General features: G+C 47.8%; 1 protein-coding gene across 2 annotated transcripts in view; it reads right to left on the bottom strand.

Annotated features, from left to right (window-relative positions):
• The window catches only part of Zc3h7b (zinc finger CCCH-type containing 7B), a 44,759-nt gene extending 32,332 nt beyond the window's left edge, over nt 1-12,427 (bottom strand). For both annotated transcript variants that reach the window (XM_052160465.1, XM_052160466.1), the window contains exon 1: nt 12,146-12,427. The gene's annotated coding sequence lies outside the window, so the exon portion shown is untranslated. The remainder of the gene's footprint in view (nt 1-12,145) is intronic.
• Nucleotides 12,428-23,559: the final 11,132 nt, after the last annotated feature.

Genomic DNA, 23,559 nt, shown 5'->3' with positions numbered 1-23,559 from the left:
TTTTAAACTTGCCTCTTCCTGGACTCTGGGCTGCACCTGCGCATGCCCCCACCTCTAGGCTCCTCTGGCTCTCTCTGTGGGTGGGCTTTTCTCTGCCCAGGCCAATGCTCCTGAGGCTCTGTGGAGGGGACACTGGCCCAGTTTTCTATGCAGTCCCCAGATGAGCTCCTGCGTTTCGTGATCTCATGAGTCATGCTGGTGACTCAAGAATCCACCCTCTTGCCAAGTGTACCCTCCTCAGCAGGAAAGATTTCGCTTCACCTTCTGGGTATGGCACCTGGATGTCTGCTGCCCAGGATATGTAGAACCCCAGGACCCACACCCAGATCCATGCCCAAGGAGCTGGAGCAACGGCGGCACAGCCGGGTAAGTACACTGGCAGTAATTCCAGCAGACCGGGTTTCAGTTCCCAGACCTTCCTCGGTGCTGTCTATCTGCAACTCCAGCTCCAGGTGCTCTGATTTATTTATTATTATAATAAATAATTCTAATAATATAATATAACTCCAGCTCCAGGTGCTCTGATTTATTTATTATTATATGTGAGTACACTGTAGCTGTCTTCAGACACACCAGAAGAGGGCATCAGATCTCATTACTGATGGTTGTGAGCCACCATGTGGTTGCTGGGAATTGAACCCAGGACCTCTGGAAGAGCAGTCGGTGCTCTTAACCGCTGAGCCATCTCTCCAGCCCCTCCTCTGGCCTTTGAGGGCACTGCACACATATGGTGCACAGATCTACACGCAGGCAAAGCACTCATACACATAAAATAAAATTAATATTTAAAAAAGGCCTACTTCTGTTTGAGGTCAGCCTGGTCTACAGACTAAGTTCCAGGACAGCCAGGGCTACACAACAAAACCTCAAACCAATAAACACACACACACACACAAACCAAAAGAACAACAACAAAACCCTCCTATGTCCACACAACCTTTATGGCCATCCCAACAGTACCTGGCTCTTCCCACTAAACACATTCCAGACTGAATGTAGCATCTCCTCTCCTCTCCTCCCCCTCCTCCGTTCTTGTCCACTGCCCTAGCCAGAGCTCTGACTGTCATCTGGTCTTGTTAAACCCCAGATCCTGCCACCTTCAACCTCCTAAATATCTCTTGATGTGTGGCAAGAACCTCCACAGCTTCCCTCTCTCCAACTACACACATCTCATAGGACGTCATCATCTCTTACCAGTGAAGCCCTACAATTTGCTCCCACTCTGGGAGGCCAAGGACATTTGTCTAATACATACACCAATGTCATTCCCCTTTTCAAAATCTCTCAAATGTACATGTGTTGAACACACACACACACACACACACACAGAGTCCCTGTTGTGAGACCTGAATAAGCTGTCATGCAGTAATGTACCAAGGCTGGCTCTCTGGTTTTAATAATATACACCAACTGCACAAGATGGCGCTGCTAGGGGAGGCTGGGAGAAGGGAACTCTTTGTACAATTTTTGCAACCTCTCAAGAATAACAAGTTAAACAAACAAATAAAACTTCCTACAATACCCTTGCCAAGAGGACAAAGTCCCCATTCTTCAGCTGGTGTCTGCCGCACAGCAGGGCATACCTGCCCTCCCCTGGTCCCGTGGCAAGGCCTGGAAGGACCTGGGTGAACCAACAGGTTGCCTCCTCTGAGTGGTGCACCCTCCATACCCAGTGCTTCTCTAGAGCTCAACTGTGATGCCTCCTCTACCTGGAAGCTTCTCTCCAGCTCCACCCAAGCTCAGTGCTTTCCCTAACACTGGTCCTTGTGCCGTTGATGTATATCATGTCTGTTATAAGCACCATGCATGTCCTAGTCTCTGTCCCTGACTCCCCAGTTAAAGCTCGTGAAGGCAGAAGCTGCACCTGGTTCATCCCTGAGAAAGCCCAGAGAAAAAATGCCTAGGAGCCAGTGGTTGGAGGGGCCCAGGGATCTGGGGACAAGACTGAGTCGGTGGACATTAGTCATGGCGGACACACATTCTCCTGTCACAGAGCCTGAAACATCACCTTAGTCTTTGCAGTACTCTGTGAGAAGGAGCAATGACAGCCCTATTTTGTAGATGAGGAAACAGAAGCACAGAGGGGTGAAACAGCCTACAGGGGTCCCCCTGTGAGAAATGACAGAGCTGAGATTCGAACCCTGGAAGTTGGCAATGGGGCCCCATTTTATCACTTCCCCCAGCAACACGGGGCTCCCACAGCCTGTGTTTACCGTGCCCTCATGCATACAACCTCAGGTTTAGCAGCAGTCCCACCAGAATGCAGGCTGGCCACATACCACGCATTTGCCACCAGAGCTTCCGGCATCCCTGAGAGCACTTAGCAGCAATGGTCCTTGATAGCTTCCCCAGTCCGCGTAGGAAAAGTTTCCCTGCACCACCCTCCACCCACCAGCCAGCAACCTGCCCACACATATCGCCTGGTAAGTGCCCATAGCCCTTGAAGCATGTCTGCCCGCCCCCGGCCTCCCTGTCCCATGCCAGGGAGGGGCATGCTTTATTTCCACAGGTCAACATATTAAATAAGATCTACAGCAGGGATTTTGAATGGAGATGAGAAAACCCCTCCTGACAGCCCTCTCCGCAGCTATGAACACAGGCAGGCCAGTGTGGTCATGCCCTCCCGAGTCACACGTGGCCGGCGACACTGCATTCTCTTCTGACGGCATCTCAGTTACTGCACATAAAAATAAATAAAGTGCTTGTGTTATATCCACGAGAACCCAGAACCATGAAACTAAAAAAGGAAAAAGTTGGGCATGCTGGCACACACTTGCAATCCCAGTAATGGGGAAGTGGGGCAGGCAGAGTCTCAGTGAGCGCCAAACCAATAGAGCCTATCTCAGAAACCACGTTAGGAGCCAGAGAAACGGCTTGGCAGTTAAGAGTGCTTGCCGCTCTAGTACACGGTCCAGATCTGGGTTCAGTTCGGTTCCCTACACCCATATGGAATGGGGACAGCCATACACGAGAACCTGTAACTCCATTTCTGGGGGATCTGGCACCCCTTTTCTGGAGCAGTCACCAGGCACACGCATGATACAAACATATATCATTCTTTGCTCTCTGCTCTCCCATACTCTCTCACCTCTCTGCCCCTGGGGCTCTTCCCCCCCCCTCCACATGGTCATGGCCGGCCTCCACTCTCTCTCTCTCTCTCTCTCTCTCTCTCTCTCTCCCTCTCTCTCTCTACCACTAACTCCCATCCCCTATTCTAAATAAACTCTATTCTATACCAAAAAAAAAATATATATATATATATCATACATGCAGGCAAACACTCATACACATAAAAAAGAAAAGAAAGAAAGAAAAAGCAGATGACTCCTAAGGAATGTCGCCCAAGGTTGTCACCTGTCCTCCGCATGTACACAGGAACACTATACATGCACATCATTACATATACACAAACATGTGTACACACACTACATGTGTGTGTGCACGCACACACAAAGTCCATGGGGGAGCAGAACTGTTGTTCCTTGCAATCCCATATATTTTACTTGTGATCTAGAAGGGATTGAAACAAAAGGCTCTGTCCAAAAGAATCATTTGTGTCCCCAATCATCTCAAAAGCAGGATTTATCATCCCATTGTCCACAGAACAATAAGGCTTAGACTGGATGGGGGCTGGTCCAAGGCCAAGGTCTCCGAGGAAGGCTGAGTTGCTGGCGCTATCCCAGGCTCCCTGAGAAAGCAGGTTAAGAAGCGAGTGTGAAATGTGCCCACAGGCCTCGGCAGCCTGCAGCTTCCGTTCTCTGAAACTGGCCATCTGTTTTTGAGACAGGATTTCTCTATGTCTTCCTAGATGGCCTGGAGTTCACTATGTAGACTAGGCTGGCCTCCAACTCACAGAGACCCACCTCTCAAATGCTGGGCTTAAAGGAGTGTGCCACCATGCATGACAACTTATGTTTTTATTACTTATTTTTTATTATTTGTAGGTATCTCTGTCAGTGTATAGGCATGTGCAAGTGCGTTGTGCTGCCTGAGACGGCTGGAGGCAGCAGATCTCCTGGTGCTGGTCTCACGGACCACTGTGAACCACCTGAGGGACCTGTGTGCTCAGAACCAAACTTGGGTCCTCTGGAAAATCAGCGGTGCTCTTGACCACTGAGTCGTCTCTCTAGCCCCTGACAACTTTTTAATAAAGCTGCCATTTAAGCTTAAAAAAGAAATAAAGTAGCCGGGCGGTGGTGGCGCACGCCTGTAATCCCAGCACTCTGGGAGGCAGAGGCAGGCGGATTTCTGAGTTTGAGGCCAGCCTGGTCTACAGAGTGAGTTCCGGGACAGCCAGGGCTACACAGAGAAACCCTGTCTCGAAAAAACCAAATCCAAAAAACAAACAAACAAAAAAGAAAAAAACAAACAGAAAAAAAAGTAAGAGTAACAGAAGGTCACTCCTGGAAATTGTTAGGACGCATAAGTATGTCCACTGGTAATGCATGACTTTAATCCCAGCACTCAGGAGGCAGAGGCAGGGGTATCTCTGAGCTCAAGGCCTGCCTGATCTGCAGAGCGAATTCCAGGGCAGCCAGGGCTCCAAAGAAACTCTGTCTTGAAAGAACAAAATAAGTAAGTAAATAAATAAAATAACAATAATGAATAAACATAAATCGCCCAGAAGTCACCACTCAGAGTGGCCCCGATGCCAAGCACACCTTTAGTCCCAGCATTCAAGAGCCAAAGGCAGGTAGATCTCTGAGTGCATGGCCAGCCTGGTCTACAGGGTGCATTCCAGAACACCAAAGGCTGTGCAGAGAAACCCTGTCTTGAAAAGCCAAACAAACAAACAAAAACCCAAAACCCCAAAACCAAACAGTAACAACAACAACAAACCCTACTAAAAAACTTTGTGAGCCGGGCGTGGTGGTGCACGCCTGTAATCCCAGCACTTGGGAGGCAGAGGCAGGCAGATTTCTGAGTTTGAGGCTAGCCTGGTCTACAGAGTGAGTTCCAGGACAGCCAGGGCTACACAGAGAAACCCTGTCTCAAAAACAAACAAACAAACAAACAAAAAAACAAAAAAAAAAAACTTGGTGTTCTAGAGTCCTACTGGCTTGCCTGCAACTTCTGCTCTATTGACGATATATGATCGAGGAAGTGTTCCTTGTCTCTCTGAGCCTCAAGCTCCTCATCTGCAAAATGGGACCAGCAATGACACCCGTCTTCCCTCAGGGAGTAGTTGAGTGGGTGTGATACTAGAGCACAGATAGAGCCGAGCACTGCGCAAGTATGTGGTAGCTGCTGTCCGCATTCCCAGCCCAACTTCTGATACAAGGCTCAGGGATTGTCCCTGAAGAAAGAAGTCATGTAGATGGCGCTGGAGAGAAGATGGGTTCTGGAGACAGAAATGCTGTATTCCATCCACAGCGGGTTCTCAGCAGTGCTAACAAACTCCTGCAGAAGCCATCACCCTGCCTGTGCAGAAGCAGACTGCCGGGGAAATACATAAGGTGTGAAGGAGTTCTGGGGCTGCTGCTGTCACAGGAAGGAAAATGAGCCTGTTTGCTAGGCACCATTAAATAAGATGAAGAAAGGAGCCAACAGAGTAGTCACTTCAGCCGACGGAGTCTCCAGCTGCAGGGTGCGGCCAGCCCTCCCCTCCCCAGCGGACGGACACCCCACCCCCTGAGTCTCAGGTCTACGCTGCAGACCCCACCAGCTTCTCCAGTCACTGTTTATGCTCTCTACTGTAGACAGACTCGGTGCACTCTGCAGACTTGTTTTTAAACAGGAACATCTAAACTCTGTGCCTGACCTCTCTTCTATTATCAATAAAATGGGGGATTATCAAGGCATACCCATAGGATGATTTGGGGAGATTAAATAAACTCAGACGCCAGGTTTGGCCATAGGGGCATTACTGAGTGCTATTGCTAAATTAGTAACAATTTTTAAAGTCTCTCTTGCTGCTGCTGCTGCTGCTTCTCCTTCTTCAAGCTTTTATTTGGGGTTGGAGAATAGGTTAACTGGTGGAGAGGCCCAGCTGCTCTTTCGGAGGACCCAAGTTTGATTTCCAGCACCACATGGCCGCTTACAACCACCTGCGACTCCAGTTCCTGGGGATCCAATGCCCTCACAGACATGCATGCAGGCAAAACACCAACACATGTTAAAATAAGTAAATAAACAAAATTTTAAATAACTGATTGTATTCTTAATTATGTGCAGGTCTGTGGGAAGGTTGTGTATGAGTCCAGGTCTCCGTAGAGGCCAGAAGAACACTGGAGCAGATCCCGGAGCTGAAGTTACAGGGAGCACAAGTAACTGATGGGAGTGCTGGGATTTGAACTCAGGTCCTTTAGAAGAACAATACATGCTCTTGACCACCTAGCCATCCCTCTCTGACCCACTTTTAAAGCACAAAACACAACAGAATCTCCCTCTGTGGACCAGGATGAAATTTGACTGCTTCTGCCTCCAAATATTAGGATTAAATGAGGAATTCCATCATGCCTAGTACTTTCTCTCTCCTCCTTCCTTCCCTCCCTCTCTTTTTCCCTCTTTAAGACAAAGTCTCTTTGTAACCCTGGCTGTCCTGGAACTCCCTCTGTAGAACAGGCTGGCCTCAAACTCATGAGATTTGCCTGCCTCTGCCTCTCAAGTGCTGGGACTAAAGGCGTGCGCCACCACTGCCCGGCTCCTTTTCTTTCTTTTCTAAAGTTTTACATGTCCATCTATGCGTGGGTGTGTACTACTAAGAGATGCTGCCCTGGCGGCCAGAAGAGGACACTGACCCCCTAGAACTGGAGTTATATGTAGTTGTGAACCTCCCAACATGGGTGCTTGGATTCAAACTTGAGTCCTCTAAAAGGGCAGCAGATGCTCTAACAAGTCAGCCATCTCCCAAGCCTTGACCTTCTAGCTCTCTCATTTAGCTCTCTGGAATTACTACCAAACACCAGCAAACCTCAGGACTCATCGGAACATGCTGGCACTTGCCTGAAACCCCAGCAACTGAAAGGCAGGGTCAGAGGATCACTGGGAAAAAGATGCCAACATGGTCTCTACAGCCAGGTCCAGGGCTACTTAGTGAGACCCCCCCCATCTCAAATTTCACAAAATAATAATAGTAATCATAATACAAATAAAATTTAAAATTCAAAAGAAAAGAAAAACAAACACTCTCAGTGCTCATTTCCAGCAATGGAGACTCAAGTGCAGACCATCCAAGGGCCAGCGGTGGTGGCAGCGGCGAGCAACAAAGCCAGACTTCAACTGGAACTCACAGCCATCCCTACACTGTGGCTGCACCAGGTGACACATTCCTCAGGCTTTGCCTGTCCCTGCTTCTGTCCATCTGTCTCTGCTCCAAATGGCCTCTCTGGCCTTTCTTTTCCTATCTTTCAAGTATTCACACAGAAATTCTTCTAGAAAGACCTTCCACCTCGGGGCGAAAGAAGCTTGCCTCCTCCACACTGGGGATAATTCAATTTGACAACACAGGGGCTGAATGTGCGCTGCTGGCACGTCCACCTCAGCTGGAGGCAGAGGCGGGGTCAGAGCCATTTCCTGTCCATGGGAAGCTCAGGTTAATGGTCCGTATCTGTCTCCTGCCCAAGCTCCAAGCTCTTCCAGGGTGATAATCAAGGCCCTCAGATCCCCCAAGGACTAGAATTACTCAGATTTCCACACTCAGGACTACACTGCCTTTTCTGTGGGATGGCAGCACTCAGTCACCTCAGGAGAACTCTGGCCTTGAGGCACCTGCTAACCCTTCCCACGTGAACACTATGGCTGTGGCATTTGCCAATTCCTACTTTTCTGGCTTTTGTTCTTGTTTCCATGATGGTGGAGATGAAGGCAGAAGCACGTTCGATAGAACAGTCAGAAAGGCCTGGGTTCAAATTTAGTAAGATGACCTTGAGGTGGCCACAAAAACCTTGAGTCCCCCTAGTATCTTCTTCAGTAAAATCCAGCCACAGGGGCCCACCCTTCACAAACTACAATCAGATAAAATGAAAGCCAAAAAATAATTTTTGGAGCTGGGCGGTGTTGGTGCACGCCTTTAATACCAGCACTAGGGAGACAGAGGCAGGCTGAGCTCTGAGTTCAAGGCCAGCCTAGTCTACAGAGTGAGTTTCAGAACAGCCAGGGCTCTACAGAGAAACCGGGCCTCGAAAGAAACAAAACAATAAATAAATTCTAAAAAATATTAAAGAAAAAAATTAAAGATAGCCAAAAATTAAAGATGTCAGTCTTCGGGCACAGAAATAACAGAAGGTAACCCAAGCTTCCTTCCGTGTCCTCTACTTTGGCTGAGTGCCCCACTCTTTCATCCCAAGTTCCGCCTCCTACAGGAAACTTTCCTCGACATTTCCAGGCGCCATCTTGCCTGCTCTTAGTGCACTAACCACAGAACTCTTTCTTTTTTTTCCAAAGTTCTCAGTTTCAGGTTTTTAAAAAAAGATTATTTATTTTATGTATTTGAGTACACCACCATTGCTGTCTTCAGACACACCAGAAGAGGGCATCAGATCCCATTACAGATGGTTGTGAGCCACCATATGGTTTCTGGGAATTGAACTCTGGATCTCTGGGAGAGCAGTCGGTACTCTTAACCCCTGACTCCAGTTTTTTAAACAATTATGTACGTGCATATATGCACATGTGTGTGGATGACCACACCTGTGTGTGAACACAGGACCCCCCCTCCAGAATAGAGTACCACGTGTCCGCTACCACTGTCCAACTGTTCATTCGACAACGCGGGGTCTCTTCCTGAACCTGGCACCTATCCATCAGCTAGGCGCTTAACCACAGGACCATCTCCAGCCACTGCTTTCTAACTGAATTTCCCTTTCTATTTCCAGCCAAACTACAAAGAGCTCATACCCAGACCTGCCTCACGGCAGCTTACCAGGAGGAGCTTTCGACTTGCTAGGTTGCACAGGACTCTGGGAAAGAATAAATATTTAGAGACAGGAAACTACTCAGGGGCCCTGTGGACATTTCCAATTCTCTAAGCCTTACATTCTTCATCTGTAAAAGAAAGATTAGAAAACGCCTACCCCACACCAGGCAAGATGGCTCAGCCGGTAAAAGTGCTTGCCACCAAGCCTCACACCCTGGGCTTGACCCCTCGGACTCACACCCTCAAGTTCTGATTGCCGTATGCACTCCAGGACCCGTGCATACTCCCTCCCTGTAAGTACCTGGGGGTAAAATGTTTATTTTTTTAAACTTTATGTGTGTGGTTGTTTTCCTTGCATATATATTCATGTTGGGCGCCTGGTACCTACAGAGGCCAGAAGAGGTTTTAGATCCCCTAACAGTAAAGGACTGTTGTGAACCACCAACTGTGTGCTGAGAATCGAACCTCTACACTGGAAAAGCAACAATGTTCTAAACCTCCAAACCATCTCTCCAGCCCAATATATTTAAAAAAAAAAAAAAAGTAATGAAGAAAAACTCTACTTGACGTAACTGCCAGGAGGGACAGATGAGTTCACATATGTGAAAGACAGTTTGTGATAAACGAACTTAAAAAGCACTAAGCACCACCATATATACACACATACTTTTTCCTTTCTTTTTTCCTTTTTTTTTTTTTGGTTTGGTTGTTTTGTTTGAGACAGTTTCTCTGTGTACCCCTGGCTGTCCTGGAACTTACTCTGTAGACAAAGCTGGCCTTGAACTCAGAGATCTGCCAGTCTCTGTGTCTAGGATTAAAGGTGTGGCTTAACCATGCCTGGCTAAGATTTTGTTTTTTTTAATTATGTTTATGTGGTTATGTGCACATGAGAGTATGTGCAGGTAGAGGTATAAAGGGTGTCAGATCCTCTGGAGCTTATGTCCCAGGCAGTTATGAACTGCATTACATGGGTGCTGGGAAATGAACTCAGGTCCTCTGCAGAAGTACTTAACCACCGAGCTACCCCACAGCCACCAAAACCCTTTCTTTTTTCTCTTTTTCAAGTCAGGTGTAGCAGCAGGAGGACCCCTGAATTTGAGGTCAGCCTGGTCTACAAATGGAGTTCCAGAACAACCAAAACTACCCAGAAAAACCCCATGTTGAAAAACTAAAAACGAAACAAAACAAAAAACACAAGATCTCACTATGTAGCCCAACTTGGCCTGGAAGTCACAATTCTCTTGCCTCTAACTCCTGAGTGCTGGGAGATGTGTATCAGACCTACCACACGTAGATGCACATGGACACACACATACAAAATGCTATACTCATATTATCATGTTAAAGGACTCGAGCCCACTGGAGATTGTACTGTCCCATACATAAGACACAAGACACAAGCTCATCCCACTGAACTCAACAGTCAAAAACAAAAAAATTCAACAAGACACATTCTGAACTTCCCTACCTAAATTGGTTATAGTTCACATCAACCACTAAACAGACGTTATGACAGCCTCAGCACCATAAAGGCACTCACTCATCCTGAGATCTCCCTCCTGGAAATGGAGCTTTGGAGTCAAATAACTAGTTAGGCGTTCTTGTGTAAATTTCCAGCAAGATACCCAATTCTCTAATCTGGAAAACAAGGATGGCTAAATGTCTACCTGGCTGGCAGGACCAGCAGAAGAGCCCACATATGCCCAACTCAGGATACATACACACATACACACACCTTCTAGAACCTGCTTCTCTCTCTCTCTCTCTCTCTCTCTCTCTCTCTCTCTCTCTTACACACACACACACACACACACACCTTCTAGAACCTGCTTCACCCAGGGGTTTGGGCCTAGCATCGTGTCTAGCTTGCAGCAGACTTCTATGGGAGAAAGAAGTGTGAAGACATCAGGGAGGGAATGGTTCTCTCTGCGGTGGTGGAAGTCTCGGTAGTAGAGGAAAAGATTCTGCTGGAATTTCATGTCCAACATAGTTGCTAAATGTACTATAATTATAGCATTTGTGTAAAGATTCAAGGATCTGCATTCTGCTATTTTCATCAAACTGCATGAACTGCAGGCACTCCGGAAAATGGAAAGAAGTCGGGGGTTTTGATTCTAGTGCCCAAGCACCTAAGTCCTGGCTAACAACCTGAGGGAAAAAAAAACCGCAATTCCCTATCACTGCAGCGGCCCCCCAGTTCTCCCGACTTGAAGCCCCAACCCCTCCAGGGCCCCAGCCTTCTCCATCAAGGAATTGTTGGCACCCCAGCCATCCTGTTCCGTCAAGAATGAACTCTTTCTACAGGTTCCCACTCCTGCCGTGGGAGTGGGGGGTGGGGAGGAGCCTTTGTCTCTGTGAAGGACCCTCAACCCAGGAACTTTACAAACACCTGAACCTGAGGGTTTCTAAGATAGAAAGAAAAAGAATTATGGGTCACAGAGGGGACCTTCTGTCTGCTAAGAGCACTGGCGGCGGGGTCGGCTCTGCTTCCCCAGGGCCCCCAGCCCTGCCAGGACGCCCCTCAGTCGCCACAACCCCGGCACCCTGCAGTCCCCGTGAATCCCCTGCCTGGTTACTGCCCACCCGGGAGGCCTCTGAGCACAGTGACGGATGCCACGACCGGAAATGCCCTCCAGCTCAGCCGACTCAGACCGCGCCCCCCTTTCCTGCCGCCCCCTCCCCCAGGGCTGGGCCCGCAGGCCTCGGATCCCCGGACTCGCGTGGCCGCCGTAACCGACTGGGGCGACCCATCAGCCGGCCATTGTCCCCGGCCCTTGCCGCGGCCCCTCCACCTCTAGGCACTGCGGATTCAAAGCAAATACAAAAAGGAAAGGGGGACCCTAACTGCCAGCCTCGGACCACCTCTTTGCAGTGGGATCCGCAAAACATCCGCGCACCCCCAAAGCTCCAGACCCAAGGGAGATTGCCCCACACCACGCAAGAAAAATCCCAAGACATCCCCTGGAGGCTACAGTGGAGACCCAATCTCCCAGGCGGCAGGTGCCCGGCCACACAATAACTTTGAAACTTTGGGGTAGGGGTGCGGGAATCTGCAGAGAGATCCCCCCCCCAAAAAAACAGTTCGTGGTAATGGAGGTGCTATTGCTTTATTCTTGCAAAGCCGCCTTTCCAGGTGGCCCGGCCCGGGCTTCCCGCGCCTCCTCCGCGCGCGGCCCTGCCCGGCCCTGCCCGGGCGCCCCAGCCTCGCGCGCCCCAACCTCGCGCGCCGCCGGGGACGCGGTGGCCTGGTCCCTGCCCCGCGGGGCTCCGCCGCGCCAAAGCACTCACCTCGGCCGGGCTGCGCTCCCCGCGGGCCTGCGCCGAGCCCGATAAATGGTATACTATGACTAGAGGTATGATTACGTTATTATTATTAGTAATAATAAGAGTAAATGCTATTTAATTACGGGCGGCCGCATCCTGCTCCCGGCGCCGCCGCCCGGGCAGCTCGGTCCATGTGGCTCCGGAGCGCTTTACTTTCATTTCCAGCCCCCTCGGCCGGCCGCTCGCGGCAGCACCCGCTGGAGGCTCCGTCTCCCTGCAGCTCTCCCTCCTCGGGTCCTAGAGAGCGCAGCTCCTCCTCGCCTAAGTCGCGCCCGGGGTGGGCGGCGCGGGCTGCGCACCTGGGGGGGAGGGGGGAGTCGGGAAGCCCCCCTTCCCAGTGGACGGTTCATGCCTGGAATTCACCTTGATTTTTTTCTTTTAAAACTGCTCTTCCTTTTCTGGGATTTCCTTTGGCAGTTCTGCATTTCTGGGCGGATGCTGGAACGACCTCTGCTTTTTTTTTTTTCCACCCCCCCAAATCGAGCGTAAAGCCACACTTGGCTTTCCAGGTGTTATGATGAAGGAAAGCATCTCAAAGCATCTGGTCTTGTTGTGCCCCTCTTTTTTATTTTTATTTATTTATTTATTTATTTTTATTTATTTATTTTGTTTATTTATTTATTTAGATAAGGACCTCAATCAGGATCTCCTTTGACTGGGGTTTTATGTATAGAAAGTTAAAAGGGGGGGGGGGAGAAATCAATGACACTTGTTTAAGAAAGCCTGGCTGATTTTATTCAAGAAAGGGCCATCATGGTGGGTTTAGGGAGCACTGCAGTGGGGGTTTGCAGTGGTACTGAGACACTGGGCTAATCCCTGAATTCAGCACGAACAGGGAATTTATAGGGCCAGGAGCAAGGCAGGGTCAGGGGACAGAAAACATGATTGCTGCTAGCCCCACCCAACAGGGTTCTTAAGTATTTTTGGTGTTGTTGTTTTGTTTTCGAGACAGGGTTTCTCTGTATAGCTCTGGCTGTCCTGGAACTCATTCTGTAGACCAGGCTGGTCTCGAACTCAGAGATTCGCCCGCCTCTGCCTCCCAAGTGCTGGGATTACAGGGGTGCGCCACCAGCGCCCGGCTGCGTCTTAAGTATTTTTTAGAGTAGGATTTGTATTTTGTACGTACTGGTGTTTTGGCTGCAGATATGCACGAGCATTGTGTATTCTCCCAGTACCTTGCAAAGGCCAGAGGAGGGAGCCCAGAGTTCCTGAAACTGGAGTCACAGATGGTTTTGAGCGCAGTGTGGGTGCTGGGACTGTAACATGGGTCCTCTGGAAGAGCAGCGGGTGCTCCTAACGACTGAGCCATCTCTTGAAGATAGGTCAGGTACTGGAACCTTGAAGCCTAGTGGAGGATGAGGATCCTGAGTGAATATTGATGGTGTGCCATCAATGGGAGGCTGGGAATTCTAGTTAAGTCAACTTAGCACGATGCTTGCCAAAATTTAGACAATTGGGCCAGACTTGGTGAAGCACACCTTCTAAACCAGCACTTGGAAGGCAGAGGCAGGCCTGGTCTACATAGCCAGAGCCGTCAACTATACAGAGAGACACTATCTCAAAGAAAATAATGATAATAAATTAAAATAAAAATTTTTTAAGTAAAATAAAATCCAGAGATAAATATGCAAACCCAAAAGTTCAGGCTTATTTGGAAAGTTCGGAAGAGCCTAAGTAGCATTTCATCATAGAAAGACACTTTGTTGGGGGATCTTTCTAGAAGGGATTTAAGGTTGCTAAAAGGACCGAGATAAAAGAGAGACTAAACAAACAAGATCACCTGTAAGTGTCCATGGTGCAGCCTCAGGACTGCCAATAGACAGGCTGGATTTGAATCCAGATCTCTCGACTCCACATGGTGTTTATCCTACACAGTAATTACCTGCTCTATTGATTCCGAAGTACCCCACCCCAGGATGCAGTTTCTCTTTTTCCTTCTCGCCACCTTATGCACATGCATGTGTATGTATACTTAATTTATTGCAAATCAGTTTTGAGCCTGGCAGACTTTATCATAACAAATGTTACCTCTTCAACAGACACTTGTGCTAGACATACATACCCTTGGGAGCTACGGCTTGAATACGCTACAGCAGGTGCTCAAGAGGGACAAGAATCTAGGGCTGTGTTTACTTGTTCAATTCACAAAAGAATCCTGGAACACAGGTCTTAGCATGCCCATTTCGTAGGTGGGTAACTAAAGCTCAGAGATTAAACATTCCAAGGCGGAAGTCTGACTGGAGTCTGTGTGTCCCTCATGGCCTCTGGTAGTTTCTAGTAACTCTACTTCTAGGACACATTAGAAAGGGAACAAGTGCTCATATGCTTCTCTTCTCTTGTCTTTCTCTCCCACACCCCTCCTTGTGTTGTTGTTGTTGTTGTTGTTGGAGACAGGGTTTCTCTGTGTAGCCCTGGCTGTCTGGGAACACACTCTGTAGAGCAGGCTAGCCTTGAACTTTCGGAGAGCGCCTGCCTCTGCCTCACCAGTGCTATAATCAAAGGCATCCGCCACCACTGCCCAGCCTGTTTTCCTTTTTTGTTTGTTTGTTTGTTTGTTTTGTTTCGAGACAGGGTTTCTCTGTGTAGCCCTGACTGTCCTGGAACTCACTCTGTAGACCAGGCTGGCCTCGAACTCAGAAATCCACCTGCCTCTGCCTCCCAAGTGCTGGGATTAAAGGCATGCGCCACCACCGCCCGGCCTTCTTTCCCTTTTTAAGACAGGGTTTCACTGTGTAGCTCTGGCTGTCCTGGAACTCACTCTTGAACTCACAGACATCCGGTTGCCTCTGTCTCCCAAAGAATTAAAGGAGTGTTACCCAGCTCTGCCTGCTCCCCCACTTTCAAAGCTCTTCAGCTCTTACCAGTGTGACCACCTCCTCCTTCCTCATTCCCTTATGAAGTAGCAAAACTCCCAGGATGAGGAGGAGGAAGCAATCTCCGAAGCAGAACCAGAGTGCAGTTGCTCTCATATGTCACTGGTGTCTCTATGCAAAACAAGCACTGGGTCGCTTGAGATAGAGTCAAGATTATGGGCTTGAGAAGAGTCAGTCTGAGCATGGCAGCTTTAGTGGGGGGGGGGGAGGTGGGGGTTTCTGGGTGATGTGGTAAGAATCACTTGGCTAACATTAGGAATACCTAAGGTTTCTTGCTCTGCCCTTGTTCACTAGCTGACACACACACCCCAAAGCACACCAAACAATCACACAGTACCAATTGCCTCATATCCAAAATCAAGATTTTAAAAACATAAAGCTGAGCGAGCTAGGCAGTGTGGTACACCTGTTACGCGTGGAGGCAGGAAGCCAGAGAATTAGGCATTTAAGGCTAGCCTCAACTAGCCTAAATTCTAGCCCACAATAAAGATCGAACAATGCCAGTTCCCAAACCTCCTGTGCAATTTACATTGAGGTATTCCTGACAGCTTACTACATCAGGCACCGTTGCTAATAGCACTCATTTCGGGGATAAGCCTACAGAAGCCAGTTGGATTACTACATCCTGCCTCAGATGAATTAGCTGGCAAGAGGCCTGAAGATTCTGCCATCCCAAGCTGCTAGTGAAATACCAGATATCCTTCAAAGAGGAATGTCTGTCAATTAAGGAAAATTTGGCTGGATGCTAGTTTCTAAAGTTCCCAATATGACATCAGTTTGTTAAGCTGGACTGTCAGAGACACCCCCACCAGAGTTGGGGTGCTATGAAGATAAGTAGAATCTCACTCAGATAGATTGGTTTTAGAGGAGTCCTGGTCTTCTCCTGTGAGCCTGCATGTCCTCACACCAAAACTTAGTACTAATAGCCACTACATATTTATCCTGAGCAAACATAAGCATATATCAAGTCCGTGTTTGTGTGTTTGTTTAATGTGCATTGGTGTTTTGCCTGCATGTCTATCTGTCTGTGTGACGGTGTCAGATCCCCTTGAACTGGAGTTATAGACAGTTGTGAGCTGTCCTGTGGATGCTGGGAATTGAACCCAGATCCTTTGGAAGAACTGCCTATGCTCTTAACCGCTTGAGGCATCTTTCCAGCATCAATATATTAAGTCTCTTACCATCATAAAAGCTCTATAAGATAGGGATTGTTTTTTAACATACTGTTTGGATCCAAAAATCGCCAAAGAATGATACCCCACATTCAAGAGCAAAGAGCATTTATTCAGCCAAATTCTCTAAATTCTCCCCATTTGGGAATAGAGACACCTAGTGGGCTTGCAGGCCCAGCTTTTATTCGAAGAAGAATTCCAGGGATTGAGTATGTGCCCCCCCTTTTTAAAAGATTTATTTATTTTATTTATATTAGTACACTGTAGCTGTTTTCAGACACATTCACCAGAAGAGGGCATCGGATCCCATTACAGATGGTTGTGAGCCACCATGTGGTTGCTGGGAGTTGAACTCAGGACCATCTGGAAGAGCAGTCATTGCTCTTAACTGCTGAGCCATCTCTTTAGTCCCAAGTATGTGCCCTTTTACCTTGATTGATTAGCTCTCTCCCTAGGGGTCTAATTCTACAGTTGGTTAGGCTTTGGGGAGCTCCCTGAGGGTTTGCTTATTCATTGTAGAAACCTATTCTTCCTTCAGGCCAGATGACAAGGTGTCCTCAGATTGGCTGCCCGAGGCTATGGTCGCCTGATCACTGGTTCCTGGGAGCAAGCTCTCATTTCTAGGAAAGAGACATTTATAGCCTAGTCTCCCAACCTGTCAGTTTGCAGCCTGACATGGAGTCAGCTTGGCTCTGCCTAACTCAGTCCTCTCACTGCTTTCTGTTGAGGAGCAAACACAAGCAGTTAGTGATTGGGTCAAGGTCACACATCTAAGGAAGAGTCGGTCACAATTCAGTCGCAGACTTGTTACCTGTCCCGTAAGACCATGACCACTGTACCTCGATGGGGATCATCTTACTTCTGGGTCTGTCACTCATTACACCCAAGGACTTATCACACGAGTGACTCACTAGAAATGGGAATCCAAGGCTTGGCCTTGAGAAATTAACAAGTATATCATTGGAGGATCCTTTCGGTGAGCACCTTCTGTGCCCCGCTTAGACACTGTTACCTCCAGGGAGAGCCCCAGCACGTGGCAATCTTAGTTGAAGTTCTGTTCAGGTTCATTTACACATTTAATAAGCTGCCAAGTCCCAAGTCCCCAGGGCTCTAGCACAGTCCCAAGTCTACGACCTCCCACTGATGACAGTAAATTGTATTCATAAATTTAGCCTTAAGTTCCTTCTTCCTCATCTGTAAACTGGGGTATGTGTTGGACCAAATGTGTCCCTCCTAAATCCATTCATTGAGATCTTTGGGCAACAGTTAGGCCATGGGGGTGGAGTCCTCGGGAATAGGATGAGTGAGTGCCCTTATAAGAGGAGACACCAAGAGAAGATCGCAGGGGAGGGAGCATCTGTAAACAAGGAGGAAGGCTGTCTGCATACCAAAAGCCTGTCCATGCTGATCCTGGATTTTCAACATTCCAGATCTGAATAAATGCTTTATGTCACTAATGTCCTCCAGACTATGGTACTTGTTAATACAATCTGAGTTAGCGAGGGGGGAATCCTAAGATAAGAGAATGCTTAGCAGTGCCGGACACACTTTGAGAAATGCGTTGCTATGTGATTTTTATCATCTTGCAAACATTATAGAGTGTACTTACACAAACCTAGAAGATAGAGCCTACACCATACCTAGGCTACATGGTATATGCTGTCATGTATGTTGTTCATGTTGTTCATTATTATTGGAAACCTCATTATGGTGATTGTTCTCCTGTGATGATTAATTTGTTTTTGAGACAGGGTCACACTATATAACCTTAGCTAGCCTTAAACTTATAGAGACCTGCCTGCCCCTATCCCTAAGTGCTACAATCAAAGGCATGTATCACCACACCTGGCTTGATGGTTCTTTAAAAAAAAAAATTATTTGTTTTGTATACAGAGTTCTGTTTGTAGGCCAGAAGAGGGCACCAGATCTAATTATGGATGGCTGTGAGCCACCATGTGGTTGCTGGGAATTGAACTCATAACCTCTGGAAGAGCAGCCAGTACCTTTAACCACTGAGCCATCTCTCTAGCCCCTTAATGACTACTTTTATTATTTATATATTTTATTGTGGTTTGGGGGTTAAAAACAGAACAGGCCTTTACACACAGTAAGTAGACAGTACTGCTTTCTAAAGTCTCAGTCCCTATGATGAGGAGTTTTATGTATAGTATGAACGGGTTGTAGGGTGCCCAGATATCACCACATAAACAATGTCAAACATTGTTCTGGGCATTCCAATGACGATATTTTCTAGATGAGTTTAACATTTATATTGACAGGCTGTGTAAAACAGATTGCCCTCTGTAAGGAGGAGGGGTCTCAGCCAATCGGTGGGGGGTCTAACCAGTACACCAAGGCAGAGAGGAAGGCCTCCATTTTCAGGCTGGTACATTGGATTTTGTCTCCTGCCTTTGGTCTCCAGTTGAAACATTACTTCTTCCCTGAGCCTGCCCACCACACTGAAGTGAAACCATCAGCTTTCTTGAAAACCATCTTTTTTTTTTTCTTTCCAAAACAGCGTTTCTCTGTGTAGCCCTGGCTATCCTAGAACCCTCTAGACCAGGCTGTCCTCGAACTCAGAAGTTCGAACCTGCCTCTGCCTCCCAAGTGCTGGGATTAAAGGCATGCGCCACCACCGCCCAGCCAGTTCCAAAGATCTTAAATGTCTCTGTCCTTCCAGCTTTGTTATTTGATGTTATATATCTTTGATATTATCTCTTCCCTCTTTTTCTCTCACTCCTCCCCTCCTCTTTCTCTTCTCTTTTTCTGTCTCTCCTTCTCCACCTCTCTCTTCCTTCCCTCTCTTTCTGTCTCCTCCCCCTCCCTTTCTCTTCTTTTTGTCTCTCCTCCCCTACCTCTTTCTCTCTCCTCCTATACCTCTCTCCCTTCCCCCTTTCTCTCTTTCCTCCTACACCTTTCTCTCCCTTCCCCCCTCGCTCCTCTTCCGCCCCAGCCCCACGCTGGTTCTATTTCCCGTGTGTATCTCTTCTTGACAGTTATGCCATGGCTCCAGCATCTGCAGCATCTTGGGGGCTCCAGTGCACCCAGACTTCACTTCCACAGCCTCATCCAATGGCCTTTCAGGTCTTCCTGCTTCTCAGAGCCTTTATGCACCTTTGGATCCTCACGATGCCTGGCCTCCATGGCTGTCTGAATCTACAGAGGAAGATCTATAAACACCTTCAGTCTTGTATCCTTCATGGGTCCAAAGCCAGTACTGTATGGGTGACATTGCCGAGATCCGCCATCAGCTTGGGATGGACCCCTTAAACTACACTTGTTGCACCAGGCGGTGGTGTGCATACCTTTAATCCCAGCACTTGGGAGGCAAAGGCAGGCAGATTTCTGAGTTCGACGCCAGCCTGGTCTACAGAGTGAGTTTCAGGACAGGACAGCCAGGGCTACACAGAGAAACCCTGTCTTGAAAAATCAAAAAAACCAAAACCAAAAACAAAACAAAACCAAAACTACTTGCCTTGCAGCTTTTGTTTGCAGTTGCTTTCTAGGAATAGAGAACCCCTTAGGTCTTTTCTTTCCACACATTGGGACACTTAGGAGGGCGAGGTGCCCTGAGGGTAGCATGCCTTTCCTCAGGGGAGCTGATCTCCTGCAGTACCTGCTGAGGCTGCAACATTATCTTTAGTGGTGCTCTTCCTCTTTTAACAATGTATATTTCTTAGTTTTCCCTGCTGAGCTTGCCCTTTTTCGTTGAGAACTGTGTAACAGTTGTTAATAAGAACCTTGTGCCAGGCATAGTGGCTCTTGCCAGTCTTTAATCCTGGTGCCCGGGAGGAAGAGTCAGAAGGATTAAGAATTGCTTTCTCCACACAGTAAGTTCCAGGCCAGTCAAAGCTACCTAGTGAGACCCTGTCTCAACAAAACATGCTACTGATTGAATATTAAGTCATCTTGAAATTATCTCTGCCCAAAGAATCAGCCCACCACTTTTTAAGCAAATTCTCAAGTCAAGGGCAAAAAAGCAGCCTTAATATCACAGGAATACAGCCCCATGGGTAGCTAGTACTGTTCGTCCAAAGCCTCTCGAGCCTGCCCTCCACAGTCCACATTGCTGTCAGCACTAATCTTCCAAGTTCTCACGATGCCGCCCCATGAAGCTCTGCTTAGAGCATTTAACTACTTTTCTATTCCAACGTTCCAAAGTCTTCGGCATTCTTTCAAGAAACAACATGGCTGGTTCTCTCCAGCAATAGCCCGCCCGTGCTCAAGACCTGTTACTCCTGTACTAACTCACTTTCTGCTGTGGTGGTAAAGCACCGTGACCAAAGAAACTTAAGGGAAGTGTTTATTTGGGCTTACAGTTTGAAGATACAGGAGTCTGTCAGAGTAGGGAAGCAAGTCAGTAAGCCACAGGCATGGCAACCTGAACTGAATGTGCCACAAGCATGAGACGGGGATTAAACTACATTCTTCCTTCAGCAAGGCCACGCCTCTGAAATCTCCCCACAGGCACACCACCACCACAGCACAGGCCACAGCAGAGGACCAAGTACTCAAAAACTCGAGACTCTGAGGGATCTCTCTTTCAAACCACACTAACCACATAACTCTGTCTGGCCTGGAACTCATGGTAATCAGCCTGCCTAGTGCTGGGGCTAAAGACTCTATGCCTGGCTCAATTGCCTTATTTTTAAATTAACAATTACACAGACATCAATGCTTTGCTTACCCTTGTGGTGACTCTGCATCAGGGTTCTCTGATAGGTTATTTCTTCATCGGTGAAATGAGCCAATTCAAGCCAGATTAGATTATATTAAAGACAGGTTTACTGGGAAGCTGCTCTCAGGTAAGTTCGCTGGTCCCAAGGAGAGTCACTATGGGGAGAGAAGTAGGTGGGAGAGGAAGAGAGAAAGGGTGCGTGCGCAGAGAGAGAAGAGGGAAAGGGAGAAACTGAAAGAGGGCAAACAAAATGTCTGGATTATACATGGAGGAGCCTCTCGGGGAAGGACAGCCCAAGTCGTGGACTGAAAAGTTCAGGGATGGGGACAGGATATACCATGTAGGGAATGAGGGATGCTGGGAGAACCTGGAGGCCAGGACTGCTTTGATAATAATGTGCCTCAGCCCCAAACCAAACCTTCTCCAGTGACACAGAACTAACTGAATAGATGGATGGATAGATTTTCTTGTAAGGAAGTGGTGCACATGATTGTGGAGACCGATCATCCCCACTCCGCCCTCCATGCTCTGACTGGGATCAAGGCCAGGGCCTTGCAAGTGTTCTGCATTAAGCTCTGTACCCAGCCCTGCCTGCGACACATCCCAGGATTTGCATTTACCAAGCTGGAGACTCAAGAAAGCACCCATATAGTGGCTCAGAAACATCACTGACTCCCAGTTCCAGGGGATCTGAAACCCTGTTCTGATCCTGTTGGCACCAGGCATACACATGATACATAAGTTTGAGCAAAATACCCTTGCACATAAAATAGAAATAAATAAATGACAGCTAAAATTTGGGGGGGGGTGGAATAAAAGTTCCAGACATCTATAAGATTTCAAGTTTGCCCTGCTGGTTTTCAGTCTTGCTTTGGTTCAAGGCTACACAGAGAAACCCTGTCTCAAAACCAACAGACACACAAAATAACAAACAAACAAGGTAATGTGTATCTAGTGCTATTTGAATGAGAAATGCCTAAATCCTCTTGGGCATTTGAATCCTTGGTTCTCTGCCTTAGATGCTGTTTGTGGACCGTTAGGAGGTGTGAACTTACAGCAGGAAGTAAGATCCTGGGAGAGTTTACATAGTTCTCCTGTCATGTCTAGATCACTCTCTCTATTTTGTGAGCTTGTAGTTACTGATCAGGGCTTTCAGCCTCCACCTCCTGCCAGTATAGTATACCCATTCCTCTCCTGTCCTTCCCCCACATTACATACTCGTATCCTGGAATCACAAGACCAAAGAACTCTTTCTTCTGTAAGTTGCCTTTAAAATCAAAAACTTTAAAAAAATTTATTTACATCGGTGTTTTGCCTCCATGTATGTCTGTATGAGGGTGTCAGATGCCCTGGAACTGGAATTACAGGCAGTTGTGAACTGCCATGCCGGTGCTGGGATTTGAACCTAGGTCCTCTGGAAGAGCAGCTAGTGTTCTTAACTGCTGAGCCATCTCTCCAGCCCTAAATTGTCCGTCCCCCGTCCCCCCCCCCCGTCCCCCCCCCCCCCCGCTTTTTAAATCACAGCAACAAAAAAGCAACTGCAATAAGACCCTGTCTCAAATAAATAAATAAATAAATAGACCACAGACCAGACATTATGGGGCATGTCTGTTATTCTGATATTTAAGAACAGTGGCCAGAGGATTAGGAGTTCAGAGTCGTCCTTGGATTTATATTCTCAAATGTGAGAGTGGAAAAATAAATAAATATTGAGATAGGGCACTGGGAAAAGGTGCCAGCTGCCAAGCCTGAAGTACACACACACACACACACACACACACACACACACACACACAAATGTAAAAGTTTTCCTCACTTAAAAATAGTGCAAGAGAGCTGGAGAGGTGGCTCGGTGCTTAAGAGCACTGGCTGTTCCTCCAGAGAACCTGGCTTCAATTACAGCACCCACATGATGGTTCACACCTGTCTATAACTCCATTTCCAGGGGATTTGACACCCTCTCTGGTCTCCATGGCATAAGGTACAAGAAATCATGGATTGCCGGGTGATGGCGGTGTTGGCAGCGCATGCCTTTAATCCAGCACTTGGGAGGCAGAGGCAGGCGGATTTCTGAGTTCGAGGCCAGCCTGGTCTACAAAGTGAGTTCCAGGACAGCCAGGCTACACAGAGAAACCCTGTCTCGGGGGGAAAAAAAAGAAAGAAAAGAGAAATACACGGATGTACATGTAAGCAGTACTCTAATGTACATGAAACAATGCAATTTAATTTTTTTGAAGGAGCTGAATATAGTGCTTAGCACCTAAGAGCACTCGCTGGGGACCTGGACAGCTCAGCTGGTAGGAGCGTCAGACTTTTTATTTTATTTTATTTTATTTTTTTGATTTTGGTTTTTTTCCAGACAGGGTTTTCTCTGTGTAGCCCTGGCTGTCCTGGAGCTCACTCTGTAGACCAGGCTGGCCTCGAACTCAGAAATCCGCCTGCCTCTGCCTCCCAGAGTGCTGGGATTACAGGCGTGCGCCACCACCGCCCAGCAGCGTCAGACTTTTAATCCGACGGTTCAGGGTTCAAGTCATTTTTCAGTGTTTTTGTTTTGTTTTTTGTATGTTTGCGCCCTACATGTATGCAGTGCATGCAGAGACCAGAAAAAGGCTTTGGATCTCCAGGAACTGTAGCTACAGACTTCTGTGATCTGCC

This window comes from Apodemus sylvaticus, chromosome 17 (genome assembly GCF_947179515.1).
Source record: "Apodemus sylvaticus chromosome 17, mApoSyl1.1, whole genome shotgun sequence".
Classification (NCBI taxonomy): Eukaryota; Metazoa; Chordata; class Mammalia; order Rodentia; family Muridae; genus Apodemus; species Apodemus sylvaticus.
Note: the sequence above shows the minus strand (reverse complement) of the source record. Positions and strands in the feature narration are given on the sequence as shown.